The 21,525-nt window shown below is 30.7% G+C and overlaps 1 protein-coding gene across 2 annotated transcripts in view; it reads left to right on the plus strand.

Annotated features, from left to right (window-relative positions):
* Positions 1 to 21,525, plus strand: part of LOC125870339 (photosystem II reaction center W protein, chloroplastic-like) — an 841,908-nt gene that overhangs the window by 633,435 nt on the left and 186,948 nt on the right. Inside the window, exon 1 of one of the 2 annotated variants that reach the window (XM_049550743.1) lies at positions 1,371 to 1,382. The exons of the other annotated variant lie outside the window; for it this stretch is intronic. The gene's annotated coding sequence lies outside the window, so the exon portion shown is untranslated. Of the gene's footprint in view, positions 1 to 1,370; positions 1,383 to 21,525 lie in introns of those variants that run through there. 2 annotated transcript variants of the gene reach the window in all.

Consider the following 21,525-nt stretch of genomic DNA (forward strand, 5'->3'; position numbering starts at 1 on the left):
TTAACATCTTCATTTTCATTTGCAATTTATATGCGGTTTCAATTAGTTAAATATTAAATAGATTTTGAGTTTGGATTCTCTTTAATTTTAAATTTTTAATATTATATTATATTTTTTTAATTATTTTTATATGGCCCACAGGCCGGCCCTACCTATATTTCTCAAGCCCCACAAATCAGCAGGCTTATTCAGGCCGGACTAAAAAGCCCTTTTCTTAAATGGGCTCCAAAAATCTTAGCCCAACCCTATTAAATTCCGGGTTAAGCCAGGCTAGCCCAACAGGCCTAGTCCATATTGACGGCTCTACTTACAACCATTATGTAAAAAATAATCCAAGATACAATATGTATGAAAACACAAATCTGTGTGCAAATTAAAGATTTTTCACTAATTTGCTACTTGAGATTGGCTCTATGTATACACTTTTGATGGCTTATTGAGTCATACAACAAATATATTTCATAAAATCAAAAAACCAGAATCAACTATAAACTTCATCTCTAATTGCATTTAGCTAACATAATTTATCGATAATCTATTGCTAAATGGGCAAAAAACTTAAATATACAATTTAAGTACCTTAATTACTACTATATAGCAATAGTTTTCTTTTCTGTCTATATAGCAATAGTTTTTTTTCAAAACTAGAATTTAGTATTTAAAAAAAAAGGGAAGCGTAGAATTAATCAACCATGATTTTCTTATATTCCCTGATTTTCTCCAATTCTTTTACCTTCCACCATTTACTCAGATTCGTTATATATTTTCTCCCATAAAAAATGGGTTTTTTTAACAAAAATAAAAATCTCCTTCTACTCCCTTCTGATCGACAGTTCAAACATACCAACAATTTTCCAGTTCTAATTCAACACAATGGACGATGGGACGCATCAGGTATTTGTGATAAATCACGATTGAATTAGTGTTTTTCTACGTGATTATTTTAATTATTTTATTTAATATATTTGAATTATTTTTTTTCATGATCGTTATCTTATAATCTATTATGTTGGGTATATGTTTTTTGTTAAAGCTGAATTAAGGTCGTTTATCAATCACTTTTATAGATTGGATTTGGGTATATTGAGTGGTGTGTTATTTTTTGGTATTANAAAATTTTCATTATTACAATTTTTTTGATGTGAAATAGAAACCTTTTTGAAGAGGACATTGCAATTAGAGAGAACAGTAAGAGTAAAAAAGCTATTGTATCTCTCTCTTTCTATTTGATTTGCTAAATGACCTGGTTCTCAAAAGAGAAGAAAGTCCTTTAAATATATTGATTTCATAATGTTTTTACCAATATAATTTCTACATATAGTAAAAAGTTAATTTTATTGCTCAAAGACATGAGATTAATTGAACCTAATAAAAAAAAGTTATTGATCAATAATCTAGATTTGATAAATAGATATTTACAAATAAATTTAAAATTTAACAACTATTTTGAAATGGGGGTAACCAAATATTGTGAACGCTAATTTAGCAATATGGTTTGGAGTCACTAAAAAGAGGCTTTGAAATAATTTTTTTTTTAAAAAAAACTTTAGAGGAAGGGGCTGAGGGTTGGGGGTATAGTTTGTTAAATTTGTGAAGGAGATTAAAAGTGTTTATTTTAATCAAATTTAAATGATCAAATTTTTGCTCAAAGATTACAACTAGTAACAGATTTATGATTTTAATTTGATAAGTTCGATTAATCTTTAATGTTTTCAGCACTAAAACTCATCTGCTTTTAAGGTTCTGAGTTAAAATTTAATTGTTATTGAAATTTTTGTCATTTCTTACATAAAAAATTATACTCAAAATAAAAATATTGAGTTTGGTATTATTTCGCAAGTAAAATATTTTATTGAATTTTGAGAGGTGCACGGAACTAAAAATGGAAAAAATTTTATACCATTAAATATAATGTGATAATTGATGATAACTTTTTAATTCATAATCCATTTGGTTTAGTGGTAAAATTAGTTAGAATATCTTTACGGATGTTGGTTTGTTTAATTTCTCATGAAATATTATAGAAAAGTTCAACAAAACAAAATAGAATAAACATGATAACAATTACATTTCGAAATAAGTAGTTAAATAACACTAGAATATCAAGATAATTTTAGGCAATTCATAAGTAAAGCTACTCCTCCAAAAGAGAGTAAGAGACTATAACTATTTTATTCTTAATTTAACACAAAGATGATAGCATTGCAATCTCATTAAAAGCTTCTAGGGCAAGTTTACTCTTCATCAATCATTATTTTTGTATATTTGATAACATTTAGCAACTCTTCGTTCTGCAAAAAAAAAAAAAGAGACAAAAGAAAACATGTTCATCCTATATAGGATATATGTTATACATATTGTTAACTTTAATATATTTGATGAGATGAAAACTAACCGCTCCAATTTATTGGTCAACCTCCTTAGATAGCTTGTCTTCATCAAAAGTTAAGCAAGTAGATATACTCCCCTTTCAATCAACAATGTGTATTTCATGCAAAGCAATGAATGCCGAGTCATATGTGCCTCCTTTTCTATTTCCTTGAATTTTCTAAAAAAAAACAAAATAATAAGCAACATAAGAAAAATTCATGACGAATGTAAAATAAATTAATTTTGATATAGAAATAGTTTAACCACACATAAAAATACGTGTTTTGTAATCGTGAAAATAAAATAAATTATATTTTATAATATATACATAAAAATAACTTTTGATGCACAATTGATGGTGTTATTAGTTAAGAGCGAGATGAGGAGAGAAAATTAAAAAAAACTCACTTGATAAGTTCCTCATATCTCTCGACTTCTTTACAAATGGTAAGCAACATTAAAAAAATTTCATGAATATATAAAGTAAATAAGATTTTAACTTATGTACACTAATAATGTAAAGAAAAACTCAGTTGATGACAAGTTTTTGTTATGAACTAAAACCCCTTCTTGAAGAAGCAATTGAAACAAAAGAGAAAATTAAGAATCAAGATGATGTTATTGTTCTTATTTTTCATATGACTTGGTTCTAATAAAAGGAGAAAGCCCTTTAAATTGATGAATTTCATAATGTTCTAACAAAAAACTAATGGCCAAAGTTCAAGAAAATGATCAATAGCACTATACTCACTTGAATAATAAAATACTGACAATGCTTAAAAGTCAAACATTCAACTTGGCCAAAAATGGCAACTAAAGTCTTAACATATGAAATGATAATGTAAATACAACTGAACTACTAACTGTCTATGAAGCCTCTAAAATAAAGAGGGATGTCGGGACAAGACCCCCGATCATCCTAACAATGAAAAAAATACTAAAAGCAAGGTAAAAAAGTCCTTCAGAATGCAAGGAGGCTCACTAATAGACTCTGAACTGCTCACTGGATCAACGATGTGCTGGATGCTGACTCTAGTTACCTGTGTCTGCATCATAATATGATGCAGGCCAACTGGCATCAGTTCCTTGAATGTACGAGTATGCGAGTTGGAATGCTAAACACAACATAGGCTTGAAAGGAATCTGGAGAACTTACCTGGCTTAACTCAACTCAATATAACTGAACTCATTTCAATATAAAGCAGTTTAAAACAAGTGCAATATAAAGAAAAATTGTTTAAAACATGATGTCAACTCTCTGTGTATGCAAAGATACACTATAACTCTGAAAATGTATGTAAAAATACAATAAACTATGTATATAAGAATACAATTACTTCCGTGGGAGTTTCTCTAATCGACAACCATCACGTAAGAGCTATTGTGATGATACATCGTTTTGCCTCACGCTGCCAGGGACGTTCTATACCTTGCCGAGGGTATAAAACCTAAACTACTAAGTGGATCCACTAGTCTATGCTAAAAAGCACTAAAGGAATCATCTAAAAAGTATGACCCTTTTCTACCCATGATGGGTACATGGTTTATGGGGGCTGTGAGTTGTCTGAACTCTCCTCCATATCGGTGCTCAATACTATTCCCAAAAATATAATATTAGCTCTTATGTTTAAAAACATACATCTTTCTGTGATTTGAGATTAGTGCTCAAAACTTAGCTCAAAGGCTATCTTGGAAATCAAAATTTCCTCTCTTGCTTCATTTAGAAAACGATTACTCTTTTATGAAAATTAGCCAATAGGCTCTTTGGAAATCGAGGTTTCCTTTCTTGTTTAAATGTGAAAACATTTTAAAATACATAGTCCCCATATACTTTTGAAGAATTGAACTTCAAACTTTACTCTTTAAGCTTTACTCAGCTTGAACTTTAAGTCTTAAAACAAAGTTAAAATATTTGGAAAAGACTTTTGGAAAACTCTAAGAACTTCTCTTGACTTTGATCTTAACTTTCCTTGAATTGGATTATGGATTCAAGATTCATGATTTCATGCTTATGGATGATTTCATGATGTTTAGATGTACCTTAGAGTGTTGGAATGAACTAGAAAACATAGGTACATTGCTAAGGAACAAGTACTAAAAGGTGGGGAGCGAATGGGGAGAACTAGCATCCCTGGCGCTCTGACAGGCGCTGGGGGTCAGCCCTCAAAGTTCAGAGAACATGTGGGGCGCGCTGGCTGGCGCGGTGCCCCAGGTGTTTGACGACTTTTCTTGCTCGTTTTTCATATCTAAACCCTCTAAACTTCAATGGTTCTTTTCCCAAACACTTAGAATCATTTATACCCTTAACATATGATAGATTCAACCCGAAATTACACCCGGAAACATGAATCAAACCTCAAGAAACTTCAACAACACAACCCATAGGAATACAAACGAATTTCATCAAGAACTCAAAGGATTTACTTTGAAATCAAACATTATTTTGCTGAATTGAATCATGAATATTGGCCCATGGGTGAGCTAACCCAACCCTATGTGATCTCACATACCTTGTAGGGATCACCCCCCGACAAAATCCATAAGCTAAACTTGACGATCTTGACGAATCTTGCTTCTCTTCTCCTTTCTCCTCTTCTTTTCTCTTTTCTCTTTTCTCCAAGCCCTAGCGTATTTTGGTAAAAACGTAAACTGATCTAATTCTGATTAGACCCTAACTTAATTACCAAAAACGAAATAAAATAATTGGGCAAGGAAAAGACCAAACTACCCTTTAAAAATTCGGGTTGGATTTTCCTTATTCCAACAGCCCAACTTCCAAAGGGCATAACTCACTCATACGAACTCGGAATCGCGCAAACTCAGCGGCGTTGGAAATATCATTCCAAGAGCTTTCCTACCATATCTGGAAGTACCTCTAAATCATCTTGAGCTAGAAGTTATGGCCGTTTGAATTTGGCCAAAACTCAACTTATTCTAACTTAACAAAATTTCCAGATATTTTCATTCTTCCCAAAAATGACTATTTTCAATTATTAGCTTCTTCCTAGTTATTTCATTTTGCGAGATGTTACAAAAACTAACCTCTTCAACCTGTTGGTCAGCCTCCTTAGATAGTTTTTCTTCATCAAAATTTAAGCAAGTAGATATACTCTTCCTTTCAATCAATGATTGTTGAAGCATAAGTGCCTTATTTTCTATTTCCTTTAATTCTCTAAAATAAAATAGTAAGCAACATAAGAAAAATTCTTGAAGAATGTAAAATAAAAAGAAATTGGCATAGAAATACTTTAACCATCCATAAAAAATACGTTTTTTTGTAATTATGAAAATAAGATAAATTATATTTTATAATAGATACATAAAAATAACTTTTGATGCACAATTGATGGATGTTATTAGTTATGAGCAGGACGAGGAGAGAAAATAAAAAAGAAACTCACTTGATAAGTGCCTCCCGTCTCTCGAATTCTCTAAAAATGGTAAGCAATAAAAAAAAAATCCATGAACATATGAAATAAATAAGAGTAACTTATATACACTAATAATGTAAAGAATAACTCACTTGATGACAAGTTCCTGTAGTGAACTAAAACCCCTTCTTGAAGAAGCCATTGAAACAAAAAAGAAAATTAAGAATCAAATGGTGTTATTGTTCTTATTATTCATATGACTTGGTTCTCATAAGAGGGGAAAACCCCTTAAATAGATGGATAACATAATGTTCTTACCAAAAGTAATAGTCAAAGTTCAAGAAAATGATTAGGTATCAGTCAAGTGTGAAATTAATAAATTAATAATTTTTGAAAATCTTGCATATCTCAAGAATATGGTATAAAATAATTTTGTTGCTCAAATGACATCATGAGGCAAATTAAATCTAACCAAAAGAGTCGTTAATCAAGAATCTCTCTCTATATATTTATATAAATTTAAAATGTAAGAACTAATTTCCAAACGGGGGTGACCAAATATTGTGAGTGCCAAATTTTAGTTGTTTGTAAAGAGATGGTAGCATTTAGAGGTTTTCTTAAAAAAACAATTTATGTAACTTTATTATATTTACTATATATAAATCATCCATGTTACTCCTTTTATTTCATATTAATTAAATTTTTGAGGCTTTTTTATTATTCAAAATAATTGAATTGTTCAAAGTTCGAGAGAGATGTTTGAATTTTTTTCCATATTTGTCCTTTCATTTATTGAAGTTTTATATTTTCTAGGAGACGAATTGCACTATTTACAAAGTTATATTTATGATTTCACAAAGAACAATAATTGAAATTATGATTTAAAGTATGTCCTTGAATAAATTTCTTAATAGGTGTGCATCTGACTCACAAATTTAGTTAATATGTACTAGAGGGAGTATTGTTTATTTGTCATCGTTATTATCACATTTACTTTTTTCTCTATTCCAATTTATGTGACACACTTTTCATTAGTCAGACCCAAAAAGAATGACGTATTTTTGTATATCACAAATGTTTAATGACCCTATTATATTATTTGACAAAAAATCCATAAATGTGTATTCTTCTATTTAAAAATGTATTTATTTCAAGGTTAATTTTGACATATTGAAACGTCTTTTCATATTTCATAAATCCGTGCTAAATACATCACATAAATTGAGATGGAATAATTATCTTGCACACACGGTTATTAAATAAATTAGCTTATAAATTTTATTATTTAAAGATAGCTCTCTATCGATAAATAAAGTCCAATCAATGAATTCTAGCAATACCACTTCCTCCATGACAAGTTGAAATATATTTGAGTTCAAATTGAATAAAATAAGTACTTGATGTTGAAGATACAATTTTTTTTTTGAAATTAGTTGGATTTTGACATAAATTTCACTTTATACTTTTTTTTTAACTAAAAATTTAAGTTTTGTGAGTGAATCAAATCTTCACTATAACAAGAATTCACTCTATCATATGACTAGAGGAAAAATAATCATAAAAATTTTGAGCAAAAAATTGTAGTTTAAATAAATATCGGTGATATTATAATATTCCAACATTGTCACACAACACCCCGACAAATTCACCACCTTCTTCTCTTTAAAAGTTTTCTTATTATTGTTGAAAATGTTTTCAAATTGCTTTTGAAATGCACAAAAATGTAGAAAAACATGGTGATTTATTTTTTCATGGGATAAAGCCACATAAATTTATTAGGGAAATCATTCTCGAAAATTACATAACATTGGTATCCTAAATTTGATAAAAATAGGAAACGATTTCCAAACATCAGAATGAATAATGTACACCAGTTGAATAATGTAACAGAAATTCAAATAGTAATAGAAGTATCATAGAAAAGGACCATCATAGGAACACGAAAGTGAAAAAATGTTCAGTCTAGCTCAATAAGTAGTTTGTTTTTCCTTCATTTTCAACTACACATGAAGTTTTCTATAATAGAATGGGAAGGACTTCTAGTGAAACTTTTGTAAATTTAACGAGAACACATAAAGGGAATACAACATAACTCACAAAAATTGACAAAGTAACGAAAATTAGTGGGTAAGTTTTTCGAAGAATAATAACAGGACAGATCATGAACATTTGGAAGATATGTCTTCCATTGCAAAACCACTAATCAAAACAAGCAATAAACCACTAATCATGTTCAAGTCGTAGCAAGCAAAAACCAAAACTTCAGCCAAAAACAAAGAACTCTAATTTTTATGCAACCATCGAAACAGAACGTAACCAAGTGTTGCTCCTTTGGGAAACTCGAATTGGCTACCAACAATACGTAGGCTCTTGCGAAATCCAAAAGTGAGAATTAGAAATGAAAAATCAACTAAAAAACAAGCAGATTGAAAATTATTAGGTTCGAAAGTGATTAGGGCGTCATACAGAAGCTTACAATTGCAAATCAAGACGGCGATAAATTAGATGATGAAAACTTATACTAAAAACATAATATTATTTTTTTAAAACTAATATAAAAAGAAAAATACTAAAACTGTTAAGAGAATAAATCTCCCATAAACAAAACTCTTAAATGTCTACATTGTGGACGCTATTGTGTTTTTCTATGAGAATAAGATCTTCAATTTATATATCTTATAACTTTTCCTCTAAAGAAAGAATAAATCAAATATGAAAGAAAATCATATTTTCTTTTGAGGAAAAATTAAAATATTTATGGTAATACTTTGTCTTTTCTTTTAAGAAAAAATAAACCTTAATTATGGTAAGAAAATCAGGCAAAACCCTAACAAAAACAGAGTTAGCAATTGATCAAGGAAACTAAAAAATCGAATAATAAACTAAAAAGCAATACTAACAAGAACATAGAGTGAACGATCAACTATATTATTAAAGCAACAATGAAAGCTAGAAAACTGAACAATGAGTAAAAACATAGGTAAAAATGAGCAAGCAACTAGAAAACAGATGCAACAACGAAAAGGAGACCTAGAAGATTTGACAGAGGAAACAATTGATCAAGAAAACTAGAAAAACTATTGTGTTNTGATGAAAACTTATACTAAAAACATAATATTATTTTTTAAAAACTAATATAAAAAGAAAAATACTAAAATTGTTAAGAGAATAAATCTCCCATAAATAAAACTCTTAAATGTCTACATTGTGGATGCTATTGTGTTTTTCTATGAGAATAACATCTTCAATTTATATATCTCATAACTTTTCCTCTAAATAAAGAATAAATCAAATATGAAAGAGAATCATATTTTCTTTTGAGGAAAAATTAAAATATTTATTGTAATACTTTGTCTTTTCTTTTAAGAAAAAATAAACCTTAATTATGGTAAGAAAACCAGGCAAAACCCTAACAAAAACAGAGTTAGCAATTGATCAAGAAAACTAAAAAATCGGATAATAAACTAAAAAGCAATACTAACAAGAACATAGAGTGAACGATCAACTATATTATTAAAGCAACAATGAAAGCTAGAAAACTGAACAACGAGTAAAAACATAGGTAAAAATGAGCAAGCAACTAGAAAACAGATGCAACAACGAAAAGGAGACCTAGAAGATTTGACAGAGGAAACAATTGATCAAGAAAACTAGAAAAACTATTGTGTTTCTGTTTTTAATACAAACCAGTCTTTTCAACCTTTCTCAATGAAGGGAATGAAAAGGGGTTTATATAGAACGAATTGAGGGGAAATAATCGGACAAGGATATGGCGAATTTCCAATGTCCAAATTTGAATTATTTTTTAAGCACAAAGAATATACCAGATACTATCAACAAATTGGAATGGATTAATCAATGAACATAGTCGTCTGATCTTGGCCTCCACCTAGCTTGATCTCATACAAAAGGGTAAGGGTGAGGACGAGGACACGCTTCTGAAGCTTGTACAGTCGGGGTCGTTGGGAAGTCGATGATGAACGTATTGTATTGGGCGTCTGGTTGTTCGCCGTGTATCGTATCGTATCGTATCATTGTTGAACACATGGTATGTTTGAATGTTGTAGACGCCTTAGCCGTTGGAATATCCTATTGTGAACGTTGGAATATTGGTGTGTTGGGTTGGGCTGGTGAAAATGAATTTGGTCGGCTGGGTTTGGCCCAAATTTGGTCTGAAAGTTGAGTTTAAAGTGAGGTAACAAAATAGTTAGATTTACAATAAAATGGTTTAGATTTCAAATTATGACATGACCAAATGAGTTTCAATTATGGCCAATTGTAATTAAGAATGTATTCAAATAGAATTAATTCAATAAATTCGGCTAAGATTTAAATAAGATTAATCAACAAGCATCTTCATCTTAATAAAATAAAATAATTAACTTATTTATAAACCGTAATTAAAAAAATTAATTAATTTGAAAATATAATCTACTGACTAACTAATACTAATTTAACAAAATATTTGAGTGAAACAAAATCTTTTTAGAGACGATTTTTGAATATTCATAAAATGTACTAATTATATAAAAGCATACACATTATTTAAAAATCATAAAAAGTGACAAATTTATTTTAAAATAACTTGAAAAACATTGTGAATTTTGTATAATCAATTATTTCAAATATGATGATTGAAAGCCAAATTTCATTAAATAGAAATGCTTAATTAATTAAAAATATGAAATTATAATCCAAATTTATCAGTGTTTGATACAATCAGTATGCAAGAAAGAGATTTTTTGATTTATAATATCATATCCAATAAGGAAATTCATCCGTTCGAAGTTTCCATAAACACCATATACACCCCTCCCCCCTAACAATTGTCAAACAAGTCATATCTTCATCAACTTTTGAAAATGTATTCATATATAACAATTGGATATCAGCATCCGTGAAATGGAATACAATCTTAGGAAAATCGACAATACTTTTCGTCTCGTAACATATGGAAAGCTCATTCGAGGAATATTTTTTTCTCTTTCCAGTCGAGACACAATATAATAATTAGATAACTAAAAGTGTATGCTTAAAATGATCACACAATTTAATTTTACCTTTAATCATTTCCAACAAAGTCAATTCCAGTTTGCTGTAAATTTCCTCAAGGAGAAATGTCAATGTCATGCCAGAATCGATTATAATATTTCCTGAATCTTCATCAGTATCAGAAGAATTCATGAGGTGTGAAGACTTAAATTCTAACTTCTTACCTCCAACACTAACACTTTCGAGATTTAAAAAGTAGAGTATGTCACTAAAAGACTGAACATCCGAACTTGTAAATCTACATTAAAATGCGTAAAGAGAATCACTGATAGAGTATGTCGTTAAAAGATCTGTAAAATGTGTTTATAAAAAAAGATGAAAAATCATTAATCATTAGATGTGAAAATATACTAGTTGAATTAAGAGAAGAGAAATACGTATTTCTAATAAGTTACCATTGATGATTGTCTCAAATTGCTTCTGGTGTACGTGAGTTGCTTGAGTGATGGGTGAGAGAAGGAGCATGAAAATAATGAGAAGAAAGCGTGGAAGAATCCTTTTTATTTTTGGTAAACCAAGAATCCTAAACAAACTTGTATAATTAATTTAGAGTCCAAGTTACCATATAATACTCTTTTAATTATTGTTATTTAAATATTAACAATATGTGAATATATTAAGAGGAAAAAATAAATATTTCTAAAAATGAGGTGACCAAGTAATTTTCTTGGGTGGATAGTAATTAAACTCTTATGAAATTGGACACTTTTTTTTTATGAACGTTAAGATCGACAAATACTTATGTGAATATTTTACGAAAAAAATCACACCAAAATAATAATTAAGACTCTACATTACATTACATAAAAATATTTTTTATTTTTATTGAGCATAGTTCTATTACAAAACAAAACAGATTGAGGTAGATTTTGGTTGAAGATTTTACTTAAAATAATGCAAAATATGCTTTAAAATCCACAAAAAAAACTAATTCAGGCTTCTAATCATAGCTTAGTACTTGTTCAAACATTCTACCATATGGTTTTGGACTTTCACCAGAAGTGGCTTGAATTAGTGATTATAGGAATTATAAAAAATGAATTTTTTTATCTATTAGAATATTGTGGATTAGTTGGTTGGCTGCCTGAACTCTCATCCTGTTGATGAGCATTCAATTCCTCATGTTGTTATTCCATTTGCTCACTCCCAATTTTTACTTTTAGTTTTAAATGTGAAATAGAATTTTTATTAAAGAGGCCATTGCAATTAGATAGAACTAAGAAAAATAAGCTATTATATCTCTCTCTTTGATTTATTATATGACTTGGTTCTTACTAGAAAAGAAAATCTTTAAATAGATTGATTTCATAATGTTTTTACCAATGTAATCTCACATTTCATATAGTAAAAAATTAATTTTGCTGCTTAAAGACATTAGATTAATTGAACCTAACTAAAAAAATCATTCATCAAGAGTATAGTTTGTTAAATTTGTGACGGAGATTAAAAGAGCTTATTTTAGTTGAACTTAAATGATTAAAGCTGCTCATAGTATAATTAATGACGAATTTAAGATTTTAATTTGCGTGTTCGATTAATCTTTAATGTTCTTAGCACGAAACTCATTAGACTTATAAGGTTATGAATAATAAATTTAATGGACAAATTACTTAACTACACTCCTTTACTTACCTTAATATCCATTTATCCCTACTTATTTCAAAAAATTCAAAAATCCCTTATTTATCTATGTATCCCGCATGTATCCCGTGCACAACGTTATGTATCCCGCTATGTGGAATGTATCAAACGCTATGTATCCCGTGCACAACGCTATGTATCCCGCATGTATCTCGTGCACAACGCTATGTATTCCGCTATGTGGAATGTATCAAACCTAATGTATCCCGTGTACAATGCTATGTATCCCGCAAACATCATTTTTAAGGGATTTTTGGTAAATAGAAAACTAAAAGGGATAGGATGTTATTTAGTATTTATAATATGTGGTTCCTATAATTTATACAAATTTAATTGCTGTTGAAATTTTTGCCATTACTTATAAAAGAATTTATACTCCAAATAAAAAATTATTGAGTTTGGTGCTTTCAAAAAAGGTACTTGTATTTTATTGAGTTTTGCAGGGTGCGTAGAACCAAAAATGGAAAAAAGTTTATACTATTAAATGTGACCATAATTGATGATAACTTTTTAATTCGCATTCCATTTGGTTTAGTGGTAAAATTAGTTAGAATATCTTTACCTATGTTGGTTTATTTAATTTCTCATGAAGTATTATGGTAGATTCAACCAAAAAAAAAAAAAGGATAAACATGATAACAATTAAATTTGAAAATAAGTATTGAAATAACACTAGAATATCAAGATAATTTTAGGCAATTCATAAGTAAAGTTTCTCCTCCAAAAGAGTAAGAGACTAACTATTTTATTTTTAATTTAACACTAAGATGATAACATTGCAATCTCATAAAAGCTTCTAGGGCAAGTTTACTCTTCATCAATCATTATTTTTGCATATTCGATAACATTTAGAACCTCTTCGTTCTGCAAAAAAAAACAAAAAAAAGACAAAGAAAACGTGTTAATCATATATAGGATATATGTTATACACATTGTTAACTTCAATATATATCATGAGATGAACACTAACCTCTTCAATCTGTTGGTCAACCTCCTTAGATAGCTTGTCTTCATCAAAAGTTAAGCAAGTAGATACACTCCTCCTTTCAATCAACAATGTGTTTTTCTTGTAGAGCAATGAATGTTGAAGCATCTGTGTCTCCTTTTCTATTTCCTTCAATGTTCTAAAAAAATAATAGTAAGCAACATAAGAAAAAATCGTGAAGAATTTAAAATAGATAAAATTTGACATAGAAATAGTTGAACCATATATAAAAAATAGGTGTTTTTTAATCGTGAAAGTAAGATAAAATATATTTTGTAATATATACATAAAAATAAATTTTGATGCACAATTGATGGATTTTATTAATTAAGAGCGGGATGAGGAGAGAAAGTTAAAAAGAAACTCACTTGATAAGTGCCTGATATCTCTCGAATTCTCTAAAAATGGTAAGAAACATTAAAAAAAAATTCATGATTATATAAAATAAATAAGATTTTAACTTATATACACTAATAATGTAAAGAAAAACTCACTTGATGACAAGTTCTTGTTGTGAACTAAAACCCCTTCTTGAAGAAGCCATTGAAACAAAAGAGAAAATTAAGAATCAAGATGGTCTTATTGTGCTTATTTTTCATATGACTTGGTTCTCATAAGAGGAGAAAGTCCTTTAAATAGATGAATTTCATGATGTTCTTACAAAAACTAATGGTCAAAGTTCAAGAAAATGACAAGATATCAGTCAACTATGAAATTAATAAAATTTAATTTTTTTTTGCATATCTTTGAAATATGGTAAAAAAAAAAGATTCTATAGCTTAATAGTCAAAGCTCAAGAAGAAAATGATACGAAATCTGTCAACTTTGTTATTAATAATTAATGAATTAATAAATGTGGAAATATCTCAAGTATATGGTAAATTTTGTTGTCCAAATGACATCATTTGACTAATTTAATCTAGCCAAAAGACTCCTCAATCAAAAATATATATATATATATATATATATATACTAAAATTTAACAACTTCACATTTATGAATATTGTAAAAATGTGTACTCTTCTATTTATAAATGTATTTATTTTAAGAAAAAATTAACTAAATACACATCTTATTTTATCTTATTCTCTTAAATTCTCTACAATTTAAATTATTTTCAAAAATCCCATCTCGAATACATTACTCTCCACTCGCTGATACATCCTTTCCCTCTCTGATACATCCCTCCACTATGTATTCAAATGTCTTATCCCTTCTCAGATACATCAATATTCCCTCTTCGATGCATCCCTCCTCTCCCGGATACATCGTCTCACCCCTATGTATCCGGATGTCCTATCCCTTTCTTTGATTCATCCCTATCCCCTCTCCGATACATCCCTCCCCAATGTATCTGGATATCAGCTGATGTATCTGAAATTCATAAATTTTAAGGAATTTTTGTAGTTTTAGAAAGAGTAGGAAAATTATGCAAGTACTCTTAGTACTATGAGATTTATGTAAATTATACTTATTTTAAGGGTAGTTTTGAAACATTGAATTTATTTTTTTCATATTTCATAAATTCAATAATAAATATATCACATAAATTAAGACAAAATAATTAATTTGCTCCTACAATTATTAAATAAATTAGCATATTAATTCTACTATTTAGAGAGAGCTCTTTGTCACTAAATAACATCTAATCAATGAATTCTAGCAATTCCACTTCCTATGCGGTAATTTGAATAAAATGAGTACTTGATGCTGAAGATACAATTTTTTTTTTGCTAAATTAGTTGGGTTTTGACATAAATTTCACTTGAATTATATTTTTTTAATTATTTATCGAGCATAATGTTAACATCATTTGTAGATACCATATATAGCCTTTGAGAATAATGCAAATGAGGCGAATCAAACATGATTTGATGCGCTTATCTTTAGAACTAATGTACTTAAATAATCCAAGATACAATATGTATGAAAACACAAATCTTTGTGCAAATTAAAGTTTTTTCACTAATTGCTACTTGAGAATGGCTCTATGTATAAACTTTTCATGGCTTAGCGAGTCATACAATAAATATGGTATAAAAATGATTTTGTTGTTCAAATGAGATCAAGAGACTAATTAAATCTAACCAAAAGATCCATTAATCAGGAATCTAGGTCTCACTCTCTCTCTCTCTCTCTCTCTCTATATATATATATATATATAAAAGAAGTACTTTCCGAACGGGGTGATCAAATGTTAATTGTTCTATGTCTCAACTCTTTCTTTCACTACACTAATCTCAATATAATAGTACCCATCATTTTCACTCTATAATTTCTTGTACATCTCTTGTTGTCTCTTCTTCTTCTTCACAACACAAATGAAGACCACACTATTTATAGGTGATAAATTCTTCCTTGCAATGAATAGGAAGATAGTGGGTAGTAAATTTGACAAATGAATGACTTAAATGTTACATAAGTTACAAGACATAAAGATAGAATAATGAATGAAATGAAGAGTTGGTGGTTACATAAGTTACCAACAACTAATGATCACTTTCTTCCACAATTGATGAGAGTAAAGATGCACAAATGTAAAGTCCACCAATAGACATAATGTCACGACCCAGACCGTCGTGATTGACACCCACACTAACACTCTGGTGGGAGAACCACTACTACAGCCCAAACCAAGCAACTAAACCAAAACTAAGACATTTAAGTTACAGAAGAAAGTTAAATACTAAGGAAAGAAATAGGGAGTTCCCATAAACTCCAACAAAAGTCTAATAACGAACTAAACAATGCAAAAGAATAACCTATAACCTGAAAGTCAATGTACCAAAAATTCTAAAGTTCAACAAGTCTAAACAAAAAGGGATGTAACCTCAATCTAATGAACTAATCAACTATCTAGAACAAAAGTCTAAGTCCGAAAATGGTGGACATAGACGAAAGAGAATCCATGGCAGCCCGGAAGAATTGGCTCACCCTTGACTTCGAACGATCACTGATCTTCTAAGCGAGGTCTGTTAATAGCTGCTTGAAGATGCCCTGTACTCAACAAAAATAAGAGCAAGAGCAGTATCAGTACACAACCACAGTGTACTGGTAGGATCACACGGCTATCCCACTAAGTGTAACATAAGCAAGTCAATGCAACATTATAAACATGCAAAATACCGAACATATACAATATCAATTTTCACTTGCTTAACAATATACACAATTATAACAAGTCATGATTGGTCCTCTTATGGAAACCAATCCCAAACAGTTAGCATACCGAAAAGTGGTACCCAATCCAATGTTTATGCCGGAATGTGACAACCGATCCCAATTAGTTATGCCTGAATGGGGCAACCGATCCATTCAACACACCACAATAACAATCACAAGTACCTTCTCAAGTTCATACAACAAGTTATGATCTATGGCATTCATCATTCATCTATCTTATTTACAACAAGTGTGATCAATCATGCAACATTCACATACATGCAAGTATCATAATAAAGTAAGAAAAAGCGTACATCACACAATCACCTACCTCGAAACAAGCTTGAAACCCTAAGAAACTTGTTCGTTCCCTTTTCGGATCTGTTCCGCTTGTTCTTTGTCTACACACAATCAATACAATACGGGAATCAATAAACAATCACTAATTACCCGAATTACTAAGAATTGTATGTACCGTAGATCAATCCCTACATCATATAAATTGAGATGGAATAATTATCTTGCACACACGGTTGTTAAATAAATTAGCTTATAAATTTTATTATTTAAAGATAGCTCTCCATCGATAAATAAAGTCCAATCAATGAATTCTAGCAATACCACTTCCTGCACGACAAGTTGAAATATATTTGAGGTCAAATTGAATAAAATGAGTACTTGATGTTGAAGATACAATTTTTTAAAAAAATTAGTTGGGTTTTGACATAAACTTCACTTTATACTTTTGCTTTTACTAAAAATTTTAGTTTTGTGAGTGAATCAAATCTTGACTATATCAAGAATGCACCCTACCATATGACTAGAGGAAAAATAATCTAAAAATTTTTAACCAAAAAATTGTAGTTTAAATAAATATCAGTGATATTATAATATTCCAACATTGTCACACAACACCCCGACAAATTCACCACCTTCTTCTCTTTAAATGTTTTCTTATTATTGCTGAAAATGTTTTCAAATTGCTTTTGAAATGCACAAAAATGTAGAAAAGCATCGTGATTTATTTTTTCATGGGATAAAGCCACATAAATTTATTAGAGAAATCATTCTCGATAATTACATAACATTGGTATCCTAAATTTGATAAAAATAGGAAACGATTGCCAAACATCAGAATGAATAATGTGCTCCAGTTGAATAATGTAACAGAAATTCAAATTGTTATTGAAGAATCATAGAAAAGCACCATCATAGGAACACGAAAGTCACGAAAGTGTTCAGTCTAGCTCAATAAGCAATTTGCTTTTCATTATGCTTCATTTTCAACTACACATGAAGTTTTCTAGAATAGAACGGGAAGGACTTCTAGTGAAACTTTTGTAAATTTAACAAGAACACATAAAGGGAATACAACATAACTCACAAATATTGACGAAATAACTAAAATTAGTGGGCAAGTTTTTCGTAGAATAATAACAGGACAAATCATAAACATTTGGATGATATGTCTTCCATTGCAAAACCACTAATCAAAACAAGCAATAAACCACTAATCATGTTCAAGTCGTAGTAAGCAAAAACCAAAACTTCAACCAAAAACAAAGAAATCTAATTTTTATGCAACTATCGAAACGGAAGGTAACAAAGTTGTCACTCCCTGAGCCTACACCCTGGACATGGCCGACACTCGAGAACTATTGTTGGCCCAAAGCGAACCCTTGGCCTGGCTTACTTATTCAGCGGAAGGCTTAACATAACAAGATAATCTCAAAACATAACTTTAAAGAGATATAAACTTAGCCAAAACGGCAATTGAAGTCTGTAAAACAACATCTGAATGGTAATATAAAGACAACTGAATTACTAACTGACTGACTGTCTATGAAGCCTCTAAAAACAACTGAGATGGATGTTGGGACATGCCCCACAACATCCTAATGAATTGATAAAATAACTGAAAGCAATAAAAGGAGTCCTCCAGAATGCAAGGAGGCTTTCCAACTGACTCTGGAGTGCTCAATAGATCAACACTGCACTGGATACCGATCCTAGTTACCTGTGTCTGCATCATAATAAGATGCAGCCCAACTGGCATCAGTACATTGAATGTACGAGTATGCGAGTTGGAATGCTAAATACAACATAGGCTTGAAAGGAATCTGAAGAACTTACCTGGCTCAACTCAACTCAACATAACTGAACTCATTTCAATATAAATCAGTTTAAAACAAGTGCAATATAAAGAAAAACTGTTTAAAAACATAATGTCAACTCTATGTATATTCAAGGATACAACAAAACTCTGAAATGTATGTGAAAATACAATAAAATGTGTTTATGAGAATACAATTACTATTGTGGGAGTTTCTCTAACCGACAACCATCACGTTAGAGTAATTGTGATGATACATCGTTTTGCCTCACCCAGCCAGGGCCGTTCTATACCTTGCCGCGGGTATAGAACCTGAACTACTAAGTGGATCCACTAGTCTATGCTAAAAAACACTAAAGGAATAATCTAAAAAGTATGATCCTTTTCTACCCATGGTGGCTACATGGTTTATGAGGGCAGTGAGTTGTTTAAACTCTCCCTCATATCGGTGCTCAATACTCCCAAAAATTATATAATATTAGCTCTTATGTTTTAAAAACATACTTCTTCTGTGATTTGAGTTTAGTGCTAAAAAACTTAGCTCAAAGGCTATCTTGGAAATCAAAGTTTCCCCTTTTTCTTCATTTAGAAAGCTATTTACTCTTTTGTGAAAACTAGCCCGAAGGCCCTTTGGAAATCTAAGTTTCCTTTCTTGTTTAAATGTGAAAACATTTAAAACCCTTTGGGAATACGTAGTCCCCATATACTTGTGAAGAAATGAACTTCAAGCTTTACTCTTTACTGAACTCAAAACTTAAGTCTTAAAACAAAGTTAAAACGTTTGCAAAAGACTTTTGGAAAACTTTAAGAACTTCTCTAGACTTTGATCTTAACTGCTCTTGACTTGACTCTTAGCTGGTCCTTGAATTGAATTATGGATTCAAGGATTTTGATTTGTGATAGAAAGGATCACATGATGTTTAGGAATAATCTTAAATAGCTAAACATGAGAAAAGTTATGAAATCACCGTCTTGGAACAAGTCCGCAACGCGGAGATGTTTTAAATAATTACTCGTGAAATTAAATTTTGAGACAGAGGAGTCCGCGTCTTAACCGCGATGCGGAGAAACCTTTTGGTCACTGGGGGAACAAGTCTGCGACGCAGACTTGTGTGCCAGATCACGCTCGACTTTTTCCATCTCCGTTCTACAGCCCCAATCTGCCTAAATTTGAATTTTTTTCTCAATAACTCTTTAGATTCAGATACCCAATATATGTACCTAAGAACCTAACTCAAAACAACTCCATAATTCAACTCAAAGATCTCAGAAACTCCTCAATTCATCCCAATTCAAGAACAATATTCAAATTCAAGAATACATGTCAAGAACATCAACTTTCAAACTCTTTTAGGACGAATTTCGCTGAACTAAACATGTTTGGCGTGTGGGTGAATAAACCCAATGCTATGAAAGACTCACATACCTTGTAAGATTAATTCCTTTGCGAAATCCACCACCAAATCGCACGATCTTAGCGAAATATGAGCTTTTCTTCTCCTTTCTCCTCTTTTCTCTTTTCTCCAAGCCCTAGCGTGAATTTCCAATTGACTAAACTGATATCATTCTGATTTGACCCTTAATTAATTCACTAAAAAGAATTAAATTAGTTGGGTAAGGAAAAGACTAATCTACCCTTCAAAAAAATTCGGATTTGACTTTCCTTAATCGCTCAACCCAACTTCCAAAGGACATAACACACTCATACGAACTCGGAATCGTACAAACTCGGCGGCGTTGGAAAGATAATTCCAAGAGCTTTCCAATCTATCTGGAAGTACACCTAATTCACCATGAGCTAGGAGTTATGGCCATTTGAAGTTGACCAAAACTCAACTTTTTCCTAACTTAAACAAATTTCCAGTTTTTCATTATTTTCAAAAACGACTATTTCCATTTCTAATCTTCTTCTTAGCTATTTCAATTTGCGAGATGTTACAATATATCCCCCTTGGGAACATTCATCCTCGAATGTGATTATTCTTACTATGCTAAGGGTGGTAACATCAAGTTCAAACACCCAACAAGCAAATGCAAACACACAACATGCTCACTCATAATTTAAAGAGTACTAAGAAGAGAATTAGTACCTTGATCTGCATTTTCTCCAAACTCAAAGAGACGTGGATATCTCTTCTTCAGCTTCCCAAGTAGTTTCTTCAACAAATTGGTTCTTCCAAAGGACTTTGACTGATGCTACCTCTTTTGTCCTTAACTTGCGAACATGGCGATCTAGAATCTGAACAGGAATCTCCTCATAAGATAAGCTATCATTGACCTCAATATTTTTAGTTGGTATGATCAATGAAGGATCGCTCATGCACTTCTTCAACATGGAGATGTGAAACACCGGATGAATCGCGGCTAACTCTTGTGGTAGCTCCAACTCATAAGCTACATTGTCAATCCTCTTAGATATTCGATAAGGTCTAATATACCGAGGACTAAGCTTCCCCTTATTATCAAACCTCATAATACCCTTCATGGGTGAAACTTTTAGATATACCCAATCATGTACTTCGAACTCTAATGCCCTTCTCCTAACATCAGTGTAGGATTTCTGACGACTCTGTGTCATTTTCAACCTCTCTTGAATCACTTTCACCTTATTTATAGGTTTATAAACCAAATTTGGTCCTATCAACCCTGCTTCACCAACTTAAAACCATCCAATATGAGATCTGCATCTTCTCCCATAAAGAGCTTCATATGGAGCCATCTGGATGCTAGAGTGGTAACTATTATTGCATGCAAATTCAATAAGGGGTAGGTGATCATCCCAATTACCTTTGAAATCAATCACACAGGCCCTCAACATATCTTCTAATTTC

The sequence above is a fragment of the Solanum stenotomum genome, chromosome 7, assembly GCF_019186545.1.
Source record: "Solanum stenotomum isolate F172 chromosome 7, ASM1918654v1, whole genome shotgun sequence".
Classification (NCBI taxonomy): Eukaryota; Viridiplantae; Streptophyta; class Magnoliopsida; order Solanales; family Solanaceae; genus Solanum; species Solanum stenotomum.